Source organism: Pimephales promelas, chromosome 22 (genome assembly GCF_988280905.1).
Source record: "Pimephales promelas chromosome 22, fPimPro1.hap1.1, whole genome shotgun sequence".
Taxonomy (NCBI): Eukaryota; Metazoa; Chordata; class Actinopteri; order Cypriniformes; family Leuciscidae; genus Pimephales; species Pimephales promelas.
The window spans coordinates 20,247,511-20,261,499 of record NC_142790.1 but is presented as its reverse complement, the minus strand read 5'-3'; the positions used below and the strand labels follow the sequence as shown (position 1 = coordinate 20,261,499).

The 13,989-nt window shown below is 37.3% G+C and overlaps 1 protein-coding gene and 1 long non-coding RNA gene across 6 annotated transcripts in view; both read left to right on the top strand.

Moving 5' to 3' along the window:
• Positions 1-13,989, top strand: part of ctnnd2a (catenin delta 2a) — a 276,192-nt gene that overhangs the window by 84,988 nt on the left and 177,215 nt on the right. The gene's annotated exons all lie outside the window — the stretch shown is intronic.
• Positions 11,828-13,960, top strand: LOC148969605 (uncharacterized). Its single transcript, XR_016149306.1, has 3 exons — positions 11,828-12,137; positions 12,451-12,584; positions 12,984-13,960. It is a non-coding gene; the product is annotated as an uncharacterized LOC148969605 (long non-coding RNA).

Below are 13,989 nucleotides of genomic sequence, written 5' to 3'. Positions count from 1 at the left end.
TCTAGCTGTTTAGCTTAATTTCAAGCTTTAAATAAATAAATTGAACCTGTTAACACAATTGAACAGTTTACTGCAAAGCAAACATTTTTATATATTAACACAATCTATATTTTAAATGAAATTTGTTAAGAAATCAAAGCCTTAAGTTGTATTCCAAATTTGAAGTTGATATCACAAAAATTTCGTTTAGGTGCTATACCAGAAATAGCCACCGGGCGAAACCTACATTTCATTGATTTTTCTAATGCATTCTCCTGTCACAAATTAATAGATTTTTGTCACAATATAACTTCTATCAGAAAATAGTCACCAGATATGGATCCATGAGTCTCAGACCTTTCCAATAATTTTTTTTTTTTTAATGATTTGATTATAAAACCGTGCACGAGTGGGTCCCGCCCCTTGGTTGCATAAGAACACAACATTTTTAGCCATCATAGGCGTCTTTATATAGAACACAACCATTTTTGAGCAGCTTAGGCATGTCTGTGGAAGTGTGTGTGGAACCAGGCGACTTAAAATGCGCTTATGACTCCCCAAAATGCTACATTAAGCATCTTGACATTGAGATATTTGCCCCGGCTAATATCATTTGGATTAGTAGTTTGACTGCTCACAGTATTAGAATATGGGTCATTTAGTGCACACATATGAGTATGGAGGCAATCTGAACATCCTTAATATTAATATTAAGTGTTGCATGTGTGTCTGTGTGTTGTTGTTGCAGTCGCTTCTATCTTTCTAGCTTCATTTTCACTCTTTCTCTTCCTCCGTCGTTTTCTCTCAGTGCCTGGGGAACAGCAGGGAGTGTTTAGTGAAAGGTCATCTCTGAATAACATGTCTCACTGTGTGTTCTCTATGTGGCCAATTCCCCCAAAGGTTTTAGCTCTCTGTGCATTTACATTTTTCACCCAAAATTCCTCTCGCTCACTGCGTATTAAAGTCAACCTGAGGCTTTCAACTAAATTTAAGTCTGTGTGCTTTAAGGTACAGAGATCTGTTAAAGCCAGTTTCAACTTCAGAGTAAAAAGCACAACTCATAATTGTGAAATAAGTTATATTGTGAGAGATAAAGACTTAATTGTGAAAGATTCTGATAAATTCTGATAAACAGTCGAAATAGTCATACTTGTGTGATATAATGTATAAATTCTATAAGAGACTGTAAACAATTGTGATAAAGTCACAGATAAAGGGATAGTTCACTCAAAAGGTTATCCATTCTCAAGTTGTTCCACCTGTATGAGTTTCTCTCTTAAGTTAAACACAAAAGAAGATGTTTTGAAGAATGTTGATAACCAGACAGTTGATGGTAGCCATTGACTTCCATAGTACAATGGAAGTCAACGGGGTCCATTAACTGTCTGGTTATCGACATTCTTCAAAACACTTTTTTGTGTGTTTAACAGAAGAGAGAAACTCATACAGGTTTGGAACAACTTGACGTTGAATAAAATTTTGGGGTGAACTGTCCCTTTAAGAGACAAAGTCACAAATACATGAAATAGTCCCATTACCATTGTAATTATTTAGTACGGAGACAAAGACAGACCTCTATAGATGTAACCTTTGTCTATACAAATTTGCCAAACCATCCATTAGTATGAAGACAAAAACAGCTTCATTTCCCATTGGCACTTTTTTTGTGCAAACTCAACAACAGAAAGCTGTTTATATACAAAAGCACGGTTACCTTTGCATTAATGAAGCTATTCCTCTTTTTTTTTTTTTTGCTGCAGAGCATATTTAACCTTTTGTTTGTGTGTGTGTGCACGGTTACTTCCATTCAGCATCTTTCCCGCTGAGCATCTGCTGTCCCAGTTAGGTGTGTGTGTGTGCGGGTGGGCCGCTTCAGGTCTCTCTTCTCTAAACGGCTGCTGTAACCTACAGAGAGGACATTAAGGCAAAGCTCTTTCACAATATTTCTGCCTGCTCCTTTCTATTCTATGCTATATTTTTAGAGCCGAGGCTTCCGTAGCTCACGGGCTGAAGGCAATGTGTTATTATTCAAATTGGATAATGGGTTGCCAGTCAGTGCTCCGGTGCAATAATGTACCGTGGTGAATTGCTTCCCCTGAAAGCATGACTGTCCATTTTGCTTCAGCTGAAGTTCCGTACATATCTTTTAAACGGCAAAGGTTGTGCATAAAGCGTAAGCTGGTGGAAGTCATTATACTAAAGACCATGTGACTGCAAACAGGAGTGAAGTGGAGGGACGAAAATGGAATTATTGGGTGATTTCATTTCCTTCAACATTATTTTGTAGAAATTGAAGTCTCATTTTCGGAGGATGTCACGGTGTTCTTACATTAACACTTACTGTATGTGCATTGGCAGTGATACTGAGCTTGTGTGTCTTTGCTATTAGACTATTCAATGGTAGCACAGTATTTCAATGTAAGAGTTTGAAATTATGATTCATTATTGTGGTATTGTGATGATAGATTATTGATTTGAATTTGTCCAAACTGAAGTGATGGATGCTGTATCCACTGGAAAAATGCAGAGGTTTTACTTTATAATGCCATAATAAGCCTCTTAGAGCCTGTGCTCATACGGGACCAGTGTGACTCTGAACAGAATTACGCTCACTTATAGAATGGCATTATGTGAAAAATGACATCATCAAAGCCCTTCCAATATTACCAAGCCTTGATTTTCAATTATGCTTCAGTTATGCCTATGCCAAAGACACAATAGTATTATTTGCATGGGTGAAACGATTTAGCATTTTTGTTATTTTGCATTATTATTAATGTACATTTCTTACATTGTAGAACCATTTAAAATGACAAAAATAGTGATTTAAAAAACTGTTGATATTGAAAATACTCTTCAGCAAGAAGTCATTGACAGTGTGAAAAAGAAAATCCTGTTTAAAATAATAAATTAAGCAGAAATTGTTGAATTTATTGGCCGATTTATGTTATATATTTTGTTTAATTTTTTTAATTGAAACGGTATTGGACATGATGAGATTCCATTACTTGGGCCAAACAAACAAGTGTAGACGAGTAGATAAGGTCGACATTAATATGCAAATCACAGGGAATAAATGCTGTAATGGAGGAAGAGGAGGGAACTTGACCTCTAAATGAATGCTCTATTGTGTCTAAAACAATCATTTGCATGTGATGAGAGGAAAGGGGAAAAAAATCTAATAGATGGTTTGGTATAAAACGTTTAGAGGTAGTGTAAAGTGTTTTGGTAGCTGGCTGGTTTAATGAATGACTTTCATTAGCTTTCAGTGGCCTGTGAAACACAGAACATTGATTTTTTTTTTGTCTTTCTTTCTTTAGGGGATCACTGGGCGTATTGGTTAGAGAGTGTGTTTGTGTGTGTATGGCACATGCACATCTCTCGTTTAACCATGAGGTCAGTTGTGGGGCCACATGTCAGCATTTGTAAAAGCCCTCAGTGGTCAGCAGTTTCTCTATGCAGTCTCTGCAGCTAATGAGAAGGACCCAGTGTGTGTGTGTGTGTGTGTGTCATCTAATCTCCTGTGTGCTCTCCCAAGCCGCCCATCACATGCGGTCAAATGTCAAATGCCACACACAGTCTGCACACTGTTAGGCACAGTGAGTTTTTTTTTTTTTTTAAGGATCGCTGCTCATTTTACAAGAGATTGATTTGATGTGAGTTGACAATTATCTGAGAAGGATTTGTCTGTTTGTTTATCAATCAAATCAGATCTGTATTATCTTTTTGAGAGTCCAAGTCACAAATAAGCATGGAAAAATTAAAACCATGGATCCCAGGGTAATAAAACACAATGTATAGTGTTATAAGTGTGCATTACATTTGTTTTAAATGAAAATATATAAACTGTACTAGATTTAATAACTGTGGAAATGCTTCATGTTTTACCTACAGTATGTTTAATTATTTGGATAAATACTGTCACAGTGTCTGGTTTGTCATGTGCTTGTTTTCCAGTTCTGTTTATTGTGAGCACATGGTGTTTCCTTTGTGCCATGTGCTCTCCTGTCTCTTGTCTAGCCCCTCCCATCTTGTTATCTGATTATTGGTGTTCACAATATGCTTTGTTTATTCCCCTATTACTCTTCCCTGTGTTTGTAGTCCTGTGCTGGTTCGTTTGTACAAGTTACCTGTTTCTTGTGTTTCCTTCCCGCTTGTGCAAAGTGTTTGTACCTTATCTACCTGTCACTAAATTTCCTCTGCATTCGAATCCTCGTCTCAAACTAATCCTCGTTTCTGACTAAGTTTTTTTTATAAAAGTTGCTGGCCACTGTCAGCATTTTTTTTTTTATCATATTCACAAAATGCTCAGGGCTCCCACAATATTTTGATTTATGATTATCTGAACATGCAATATATACATTTATATTTATATATAAAAGGACATAGCCTCTGCTTTTAAACAAAACTTGTTTTATTCTAACTTAATGCATTTTTTGTCAACTCTTGAATGTAAGTTTCATCAAAATGCAACATTTTCATCAAAAATATGAGAAAATTGTGTTTTTAACAGATATTATATCCATATCAGATTAAGAATGATAAACAAAACATAGATGGAGTTTGCTTGCACAGTCCTAGTCGACATTTCATTCAGTAACATTAGTGTTATTTTAGGGAGATTCTGTACTCTTTTAGAAGATGTGTCATAGCCCTAGCCCATAGCCATAAAAAGTTAAAAAATGTCACATTTCTAAAGAAATTCCTAATAATAGGCTTGTTTTGTTTTGAGCTACATTCATTGTGTGAAATTTGCCAGATCAGCTCTAATGGGATAAACTGAAGCACTGATTGGTCCCTCATGTTAGGAATTAACAAATGTATTGAATCAGGCAGATAGAAGGATCACATAGGGCATTTATTAATGTCTTCAAGTCCTGGTAAACAGCAAACTAAAACAAAAGATTTGGCGAGGTCAGCGAATCACTCTGATCAATGTGTAGTACTCAGCTGGCCACACAAATGGGGGGCAGCGTTTAATACACTGGAGAAATGACTCATTAAAGGCATTGTTTCTTATACGGTCCATATTCAGACTTAAGCAGCATTTCTGAATCTGACACTTGTTTCAATTAGCATATGGACTGACAAGTGAAGTTCAACTCATCAAAGGTTGAAGTTTGTCTTGCACATAGAATCTGGTTATGTTAGCAATCTTGTCTGTCTGTCTGTCTGTGTCTCAGGAATTGAGTTGTAGGATATGATGAATGGCTTACAATGTATTTTAAGCTGTGATAGGAGAAGTCATTTTAATGTAGTAATTACACACTTAACCTTGAATGAGGCTTTCAGGACCTTTTTCTGACCTGTTCTATCGACAGCAGTCAACCCATAGTATCACACTTCCATCAGTGTTAATTAGCTGACTTGATATAAAGACCTGAGAGATAGTGAAGGATTGAAGGCATGGCAGAGGACTTGTTAAAGAATAATGTGTAGTTGGTAGAAAGAGATGAAGAGTGACTGCAGTGGCCTCAGGACTTTACATTCACACTGATGCAGTGGCATTTGCTTTGATTGTGCTCTCTAAAGAGAGTGATGGCCTGCCGGATCACTGGTCAAACACATTCAGAGACTCTGCTTACCTTCAAACGCTTTTCAAACAAGAAAATTACTGTTGAATTTAATGATTTGTACGCACACCGGCTCAAGCAAAGGGAAATGTGCCTGCATGACTGAACTCATACACAATTGAGCAAAAATCCTCAATTCCTGTACGCTGAGGCATGAGGGAAGTGGAATTGACCTTCTATGTCCATTTATTTCGTTGAAGGACTCCGGTTCGCATCGTACCATTTGAGATCATCAATTGTAGATTGTATTCAATTAATTACTGTATATACTGTTCAATTAATTAAGGTATATTGTGTGTTAATTGATTAAAATATATTATTACGGAATTTGCGCACAGATCAAGGCCATAATTAAATTAACAGTAAATAAAATCCCTGTGATATGATTTAAGGGGGGGGGGGGTATATTATATTATTAATTTAATATATTATTAAATAATAATATAATAATATTATTTAATAATTTAATTTATTATTAAATTATATTATTTGATAATAAATAATAATATTAATTCTTTATATATATATAATCTTTAACATTTTTGAAATTCATAATTTTTATTTAATAATTTTTACATTTTATTTACATTTGTTTGTTTTTTATTAAAAAATATATATATATAAATTTTTTAATTATTTGTATTTATTTTTTACTCTACCAAGTATTTTGGTACAAACACATTGACTTTGTAAATGGTCCTCTTGGGAAAACATAATGATAAAAATTCATGAAATGACCCCTCTACATGCTATTTCTTCAGAAGGGCATTTACAGTTCATTAAAGCAGTTCATTGGCCTGTACCTGCTCCTGCTGTGTTAGCTGGTGCGTGACTGTTTATGATAGAAATATTCCCACACGGTACTCAAACTTTGCCAAAAATGAAACTCCACTCTTCTGTCTTTCATGCTGTTGACAATAAATGTGGTCATTATATAATTAGCTGGTGGTATTTTAGGGTTCAGCACACTTGAGTGAGGGACAGAGTGCCTTTTCTAGCACACTTTATTCCATGGGCTATTACTGGGGTGATTATGGGACCAATTTGAAAACTGCAGACCCCTTTCATAGAATGTTGTTAAATGGCCTGAAAGAGGCTAAAAGTCCTCTTTTCTCCGCCGTAATGTAGCTGAACGGCCTCTCTGACTCTCTTTCATTAGTAACTCTTCTTTCTGGGGTCTGCTGATCGCTTCTTGCTGATGTGAAGAAGATCATCATTCATTCACTCATGTTTGAACTCAGTGATTCATCAAACAGGGAAAAAACGGCATGAGACTTCTTCTTTTTTCGCTCTATGCATGTTTAACTTATCCTAAAGTTGGGTGGTAGGTTGAAATTTCTAAATGTCCAGTCACACGTCATTTATCGCACGTACTGTATGGCTTTATAACTTTATTGCTGTTAATTTTTCACACCGCACCTTGGTTATGAATGTGATTAGGCTAAAATTGAGTCCACATATTTAGACCTTAGTTTTCAGTTCATTCTAATGATGAATTTGATTGGCATGAGAACATGGTGATGACAGAATAAAGGTGTTCATACGTTGCTGTCGTGGAATCAAAAGTTCAGTGAATCAGTCACTGAAATCCAGTTTTCAGGCCATATTATGAGGTTGCTGTCAGCAGTATTGATAGAGTCATAACAGAAACATGACTGTGCAGAAGCTTGTGTAATCTCCAGCATTCCTCCTCTGCCAAAGATCGTGCAAGCTGAGAAATGTGATTACAGTTTTTGGTTAGGGGCCAAAGTGGAAAGCAGACAGTGAGAGAGGGAAAAAAATGTGTGTTTGTCTGTGAATTCTGACAGTATGGGATGATGTCTCATGGGGTCCGCATGCAGTGGTGACCCTCCTACCCTGCCCACCAAAACATGGCCGAGCGGAGCATGCATCTACGGCAAGCACGCTTGGACATGATCAATCTCATTAGAAATGCAAATTCAAACTTATCTAGTCCAAACAGTAGTGGCTGAGTCCAGATATGGCCAGTCTTGCTGCCAAAAAAAAAGATAGAGAGACCATTTCCATAAATCTGGGAGCTCATGCATGTTTGTCTGACAGGCGGAGGACAACAGGTTGATGCAATCTTTTTTGTGTTTTGTTTTGTTCGGTTGGCCGGCCCACTGTGGAAGCCTGTATCAAACACAAACCGAGTTTTGCTCCCCTTTACCCAAATCATGTGAGCTATAAAACCCACAGACTGAGACTAAAGGAGGCTCTCAATTCATATACTGAATCTAGGGTAGTCTACAATCTGTGAAGCGTTTGAAAAATGGTGAAACCTTCTCTTATGAGGTATATGTAACATTCCTAGTAGACAGATGGTGCTGTTAATTTTGTCACTGAGGAATTTCGCAGGCATTTTAAATCAAGTCACCTTTATTTATACAGCACTTTATGCAATAGAGGTTGATTCTCAGTAATAAACAGGAAAATAACTTAATCAATTATGCAAACTTCATCAAATATGAGTCAGATCAGTGTTTATTCAGTTCAGTTCAATAACATTATTGATTAATCCAATATGAAATGTCAAATCACCTTCACAACAGCTCTGCAGAAAACAGTTGTGTCATCATTCAGCTCGCTTCAGTTCAAATCCAGATGTACAGTCAAATGGATAATGCGGTATTACTGAATAGAGCGTTTTCACACCTGAAAGTCTGCACCAAGGTTCGAACCAAAGTTCATGTTTTAATGCATTTTATACTTTCAGAAAGTTTTGGTTTGGTTTCACACTGCAATAATGCGAGCGCACTCTAGAACTTTACGTAACATACTTACGTCCAGCCTATGCATGTAGGCTGCATCTTGACATTGATTGGTTTAGTAAATGGTTGTGCGTCTGATGTCAGCGTGTTGTCAATTCGGCGGGTAACTTTGACAACATGAACGAACAGACGGATATCGTTGCAACTATATTGTTATTTTTATTGTGTAATTACCTGCAGCACCAACTATACACTAGTTCACATTCGCCAAATGAACGTCCTCGTATATAACTATATCATGGTTATTGTCAATTCCAATATATTGCAACATGCCACTCTGGCAACCAACCCCATTTCTCTAGCACTGCAGTGGCGACTATTGCACAGGTAAGCACCGCTCATGCTGTCTTCAGAAACTGTAAAAAGCCAGTTATAAGTAACTGATGAAATGGTGTTGTATTGGGCGGGAGAGCGTAGGGAGCTCTCCTAATGGCTTTGTGTATAGATTCCTGTTATGAGCCAGAGCCTTCAGCTGCACCAGCATACATCATCACCCCCTTAATGAAGGCTCCACTCCAGCTGTGTGTTTGTTTCTTTCGTTCTCTGCATTCCCGTGTTTTTGAATACACCCAAAAACACAAGAAGCATAGAATATTGTGTTTAATAAAAGCACGGCAGGCAAGACCAGGCCGTCTGAAGTGGAGCTGATGGATGATGTCATAGTAAGTGATTGATGTCATAACGGTTGTGACTCGATGTCGAGTGTCAGTTATTGACAGATGTTATTGGCGATGAAGAGAGGCCATGTAAGGAGAGAGAGACAGAGACTATTGATGAAAGCAGAGCCATTTGCTTTTAGCTTTCCTCTGGGAATGGTAGAACTCGCTCACTCTTGCGCTCTTTTCTATTCTGCCTTTCAATGCTGTTGTGCTGTTTATTCCTTTCCCTTGTCTTGTGACACAGTTCCACCCTGTCTGCGTGCATGCGGTGAAATTCAGATCAAAATCTATGCCAAGTCAAGCAATTAATGAGCCAAGACAAACAGGCTAAAAGCAATTAAACCACTTTTTAATTGGCTAAAATTGTCTTTATTTTTCCACAGATTGTGAATATTAAAACAGCAATGTGAAAGATAAGGTTAATTTCAAGGGTGCAACATCCATTTATGTTTCTGAACACGTGAAACTGCACTTTAAATGCCCTTAAATAATCATTTAGTCAGTCACATAAACATTTCATTGAGTAAAAAACTGTTTACTGTTGCTTGTGTTACAGTTTTAAAGAATTGGAACTAAAAATGTGATTATAATGGTTATTGGCTGAGTTTTTTTAATTAATAATGATCATTTTGTATATGTTTATTGTATTTATGCTATACTCATTTCCCCCTTATTCTTAGAGTACATTTAGTATATACTTTGCCGTTGTCATGGTTTGTAGCAAACATGAAGACAAGGATGAAGGATCAAAAGTACTTTAATATAACTCTCATGTAACATGAACAAAGGATATCTTCCACAAAGCATTACTGAGGCAGAACAAACTGAACAGAAGCGGAACACAGCTGAATTATAGGAGTAGTTCACTTTTCAAAAAAACTTTTGCTGATAATTTACTTACCCCCATGTCATCCAAGATGTCCATGTCATTCTTTCTTCAGTCGAAAAAAAATTAAGGTTTTTGATGAAAACATTCCAGCATTTTTCTCCATATAATGGACTTCAATGGGAACCAAATGGTTCAAGGTCCAAAAGACACTTTTAGTACAAACTGCAAACTGTTCAAAGGGCTTTTAACGATTCCAGACGATAAAAAAGGGTCTTATCAAGCGAAACGATCGCTCATTTAATAAATACATAACAAAGTTTAAGTTTTATAAGCCTTGCTCTGTTCTGTGATGCGCGTTAGTTACTCTCCTGTTCAAACTCGTTCATCAAAATGAACAAATATTTTTCCGAGTCATTTGGTTCATTCAACGAACGAAACGATTGAATTGACTCGGAGAAAGATTCGTTCATTTTATTGAACGAGTTTGAACAGCAGAGTCACAAACGTGCGTCACAGAACAGAGCAAGGCGAGCGTTTGATCTTATAAAACTTAAACTTTGTTTTTTTTGTTTTTTTTAACCCCTTGCCTGGCATGGGATCACCAGTGATCCCAACTTGTATTGTTTACATTGATCGCGTGTTTACAATATCTATTTGTCAAGTTATAAGGTTAACCAATACATTGTTGTAAAGCTACGACATTGTATATTCGTTTCGATATAAGCATTATACAATCAAGAAAACTTTGCTGCCGTTTTTTGTTATTCTGTATCAACTTTAACAACGTGATACAACTATGAAGGGGGTGGGGGGGGCTTACCTTTTTATGTTGTGTAAATGTAATGCTTGGCACAATAATGATGACATCGGTCTTTTTACCACGTGAAGAGTCCAGTATATGATGTCCATGGGAAAAAAATTGTCTAAAAACATGCAAACTGTTAAAAATATCCATATTACTTCTATTGTTTACATCCTGACAATTGCTAATCACACGGGGCGTTGTCCTGTTTATTCGACGAACTCTCCACATCTAGCACATTATTCAACGAAAACAACATATCAGTGTTTTTAGTAGAGTGTCTGGAAATGAATGAGATCGGTCCAGAAGATGTCCGATGAAAACTGGCCATGTAATTATAGAAAGTATTGAAGGATGTCAGGCGCTTTTGCTGACGTGTGATCATGTATAATGCTAATATGTGTGGTAAAAAAATAAACCAATAGCAATGGGAAACTTTTCTGTTGCCACCCATCTGAAGCCAATAGGCTTGTTCGACTTCATGCAGCTCTGCGCAGACCGATCGGCGGCTGACTTGAAACAGTGCATGCCGGTTAGAAATGTTGTCCGACTTGATGCAGCGCTGACTCCACGTGACTGTGATGTATGCCATCAAAGTACCGCGAGAGCGATACGAGAGTAGCCGCAGGACTCAGCCAGCGCAGCTTCTCAAGAGCGGCTGCACGAGCTCTGATGATGTCACAGCTGTTCCACGATTCGCCGGATTCAATGCATGACAACGATCACGTGCGTTTCGTGTTTGTTCTCGCACATTTATTTGCACTAAAGCTCACAAATCAGTTTTCTATAACAGTTAATAGTCTTTTCATGTAGTTTCGATGTTATATTGTGTCATGTTTATCAAAATAAAACTGATTAAAAAACGTTGATTCCACGTCATTGATTATAGGCTTATTTTGAACTTTATTCTAGTTCAAACAGATGCTGTATGAAGCAGTAAAGTATTGAATGAAAATGTGTCTGAAATATCTGTTTATTTGGCAAATGTTGCACTTATTTCACTTCAGCTGTGGTATAAGCATGCAAACACCACGTGAGCCGTCACTACGGGAACCAGAAATTGTCCGACTTCACGTCTCCGTTTGCAGCTCCTCCCCGCCTGCACGCGGCTGTTCTCGCCGATCGGTTGCATCCAGCCGCAGGCGATGTCGAACACACCTTATGGCATAACAAATACGCCCATGTGCGGATTTACATAATCTCGCGTTTATAACAGTGTTCCTTTGTGCGCGCAACCATTTGCTTCATGGAAATTTACGCACACGTGACGAGGTTGTCATGACACCCAGGCTCTGCTCTATGCTACACCTGCTGGCTGGCGTTCACTCGCTCTGTTTACACATTCGCCTGCTGCAATGGGTTCACGTCGGGGACAGAAGTTATTTCTCCTACTGCTGCAATGGAATAACTTCTGCGAAGCTGGGATGAAGAAAACGTGTATTTTTCAGAAGAGAGTTCTGTATCCAGCGCCGTCTCTGAAGAAGAGGATATGTTTTTGGCAGGTCTCGATCCAGTTTTAGATCGGTAAGTTTCTAAACATTTTAGTGAGTTTGTTACATTGCTTTTTAGTTTTTATTTTCTGCACTAGTATTGGGGCTTATAAGTGCATTGAAATGCAGTGCAATTCCATTGTTATTCAAGCGCTGAATTAGAAGTGTAACGTTACAACATTGAACATTATTTATGTAACTTTAGCTATAGGCTAGCTGCTATTGTTTTGTATGTAGAACGCAAGACGAAGTTCAAACAAAACTTTTCAGAGAACAAAATGTAATTTATATGTAAGATAATCAGTTGTGTTAGGCGTGTTTCTAATCCATGTTGTGTAATTCAACAGTGACGATGATGATGATGAGAGTACCAGACAGAGGCCTCTCTGGACAACAGACAAACAAAGTGTCCATGTGTTGCTGCAACATCTACAGCTGTCTCTGGGAGTTCAAGAGGAAAGAGACAGCCCAGCACTTTGTGGTAAGTAAATAATGTGAAGCAAGTAATGTTTAGTGAGGAAAAAATAGTATTTTAGGGCATTGTTGTCTGATTACAGTCTGCACTATAAGCTGGTGTAAATGTGCAATCAGGGCAACAAAAGAGAGGTGAATTGCTCTATGTGAATGATAATTTGAATATAAAATCTGTAGTGTAAATGTGCCATCAGTGCAACAATAGAGTGGCTATGGAGGTGAATGCTGTATGTGAATGATCCTCACAGATTTTACATTCAAAGCCGGTAGTGCAAATATAGCAATCAGGGCAACAATTGTGGGTGTAGAGGTAGATTGCTGTATGTGAATGGTCATTTGAAAATAAATGTGTATTTATAAAAATGTTAAGAAATCTAAATTTCTTTTCCTGTTTGTTGTTCAACAGTGATGGCACTTCAGCACCAATATTCTGCAACAGGATTTGGCAAAGGCTAAAAACCAGAAGCCAATGTCTCAAAAGGCATTCTGGGAGACTGATTTTGGAGCTGGCTGGACATCCCAACAAAAGCAAGGTGCCTGACCCTCCTCCTCGTCGATCTTGTGAGTGTCACAGTCCTGTGCACATCAACTTTTTCTGCTCACTTTTTGAGAAATGTTTATTACTGTCTTGATTGCTAATAACAAAGAGAAACTTTTGTTTGTAGATGTATACAAATATATAAATAAAAACTTTTTATTTGCTAAATAATGTGTCGTTCTTAACCATTAAATGAATGGTAGTGAACAAAGACTTTGTTAAACTTTTTACAAGTAAGTTGCCAAGTGTCACTTTGGGGCCCTTTCCAAAAATGCAAACACACACATTTTTATAAACATTTAGGAGGTAAAAAATATACCAGAGAAAGTATATATATTGTGCTTTGTCATATTGTAATAAAAAAACACATTGAAATGATCAAACAAACTTGTTATAGCTCATGGTAAAAGGTGGTTACCAAGTGTCCCTTTGGAGACTCCAAGTGGCCTTTTTGGGTAGGTGCCTAGACATGCGCTGAAATAAATCTTTGTAAAAAATTCATTTTTGCTTGTATAAACTTCAAATTTGAAACATACATTGTTAAGACCTATGGCTTTAGTTTGCTTGTGTTTCCAGGCCCATATATATTTGCCTTTAGCGTTTTTCTTTTTCATAAAAAATTAATATACAAAAAAAAAATTCTCGTCCATTGTTTTTGAGCTTATTTATCTCTCTGTTAGTAATTGCTCAGAACAATTTTAAGTCTTTCATAATAAACTGTCAAGTGTCAGCTTTTAAATGATACCTTGGTTTTGTGTGTGGTCACAAGGACTCATTAGCAACAACCATTTTATTATGGGTATGTCAGTTTGCACTCCATTGCCAAAAAGGGGGGTGCCAGTTAAGGGGTTAAATGAGCGATTGTTTCGCTTGA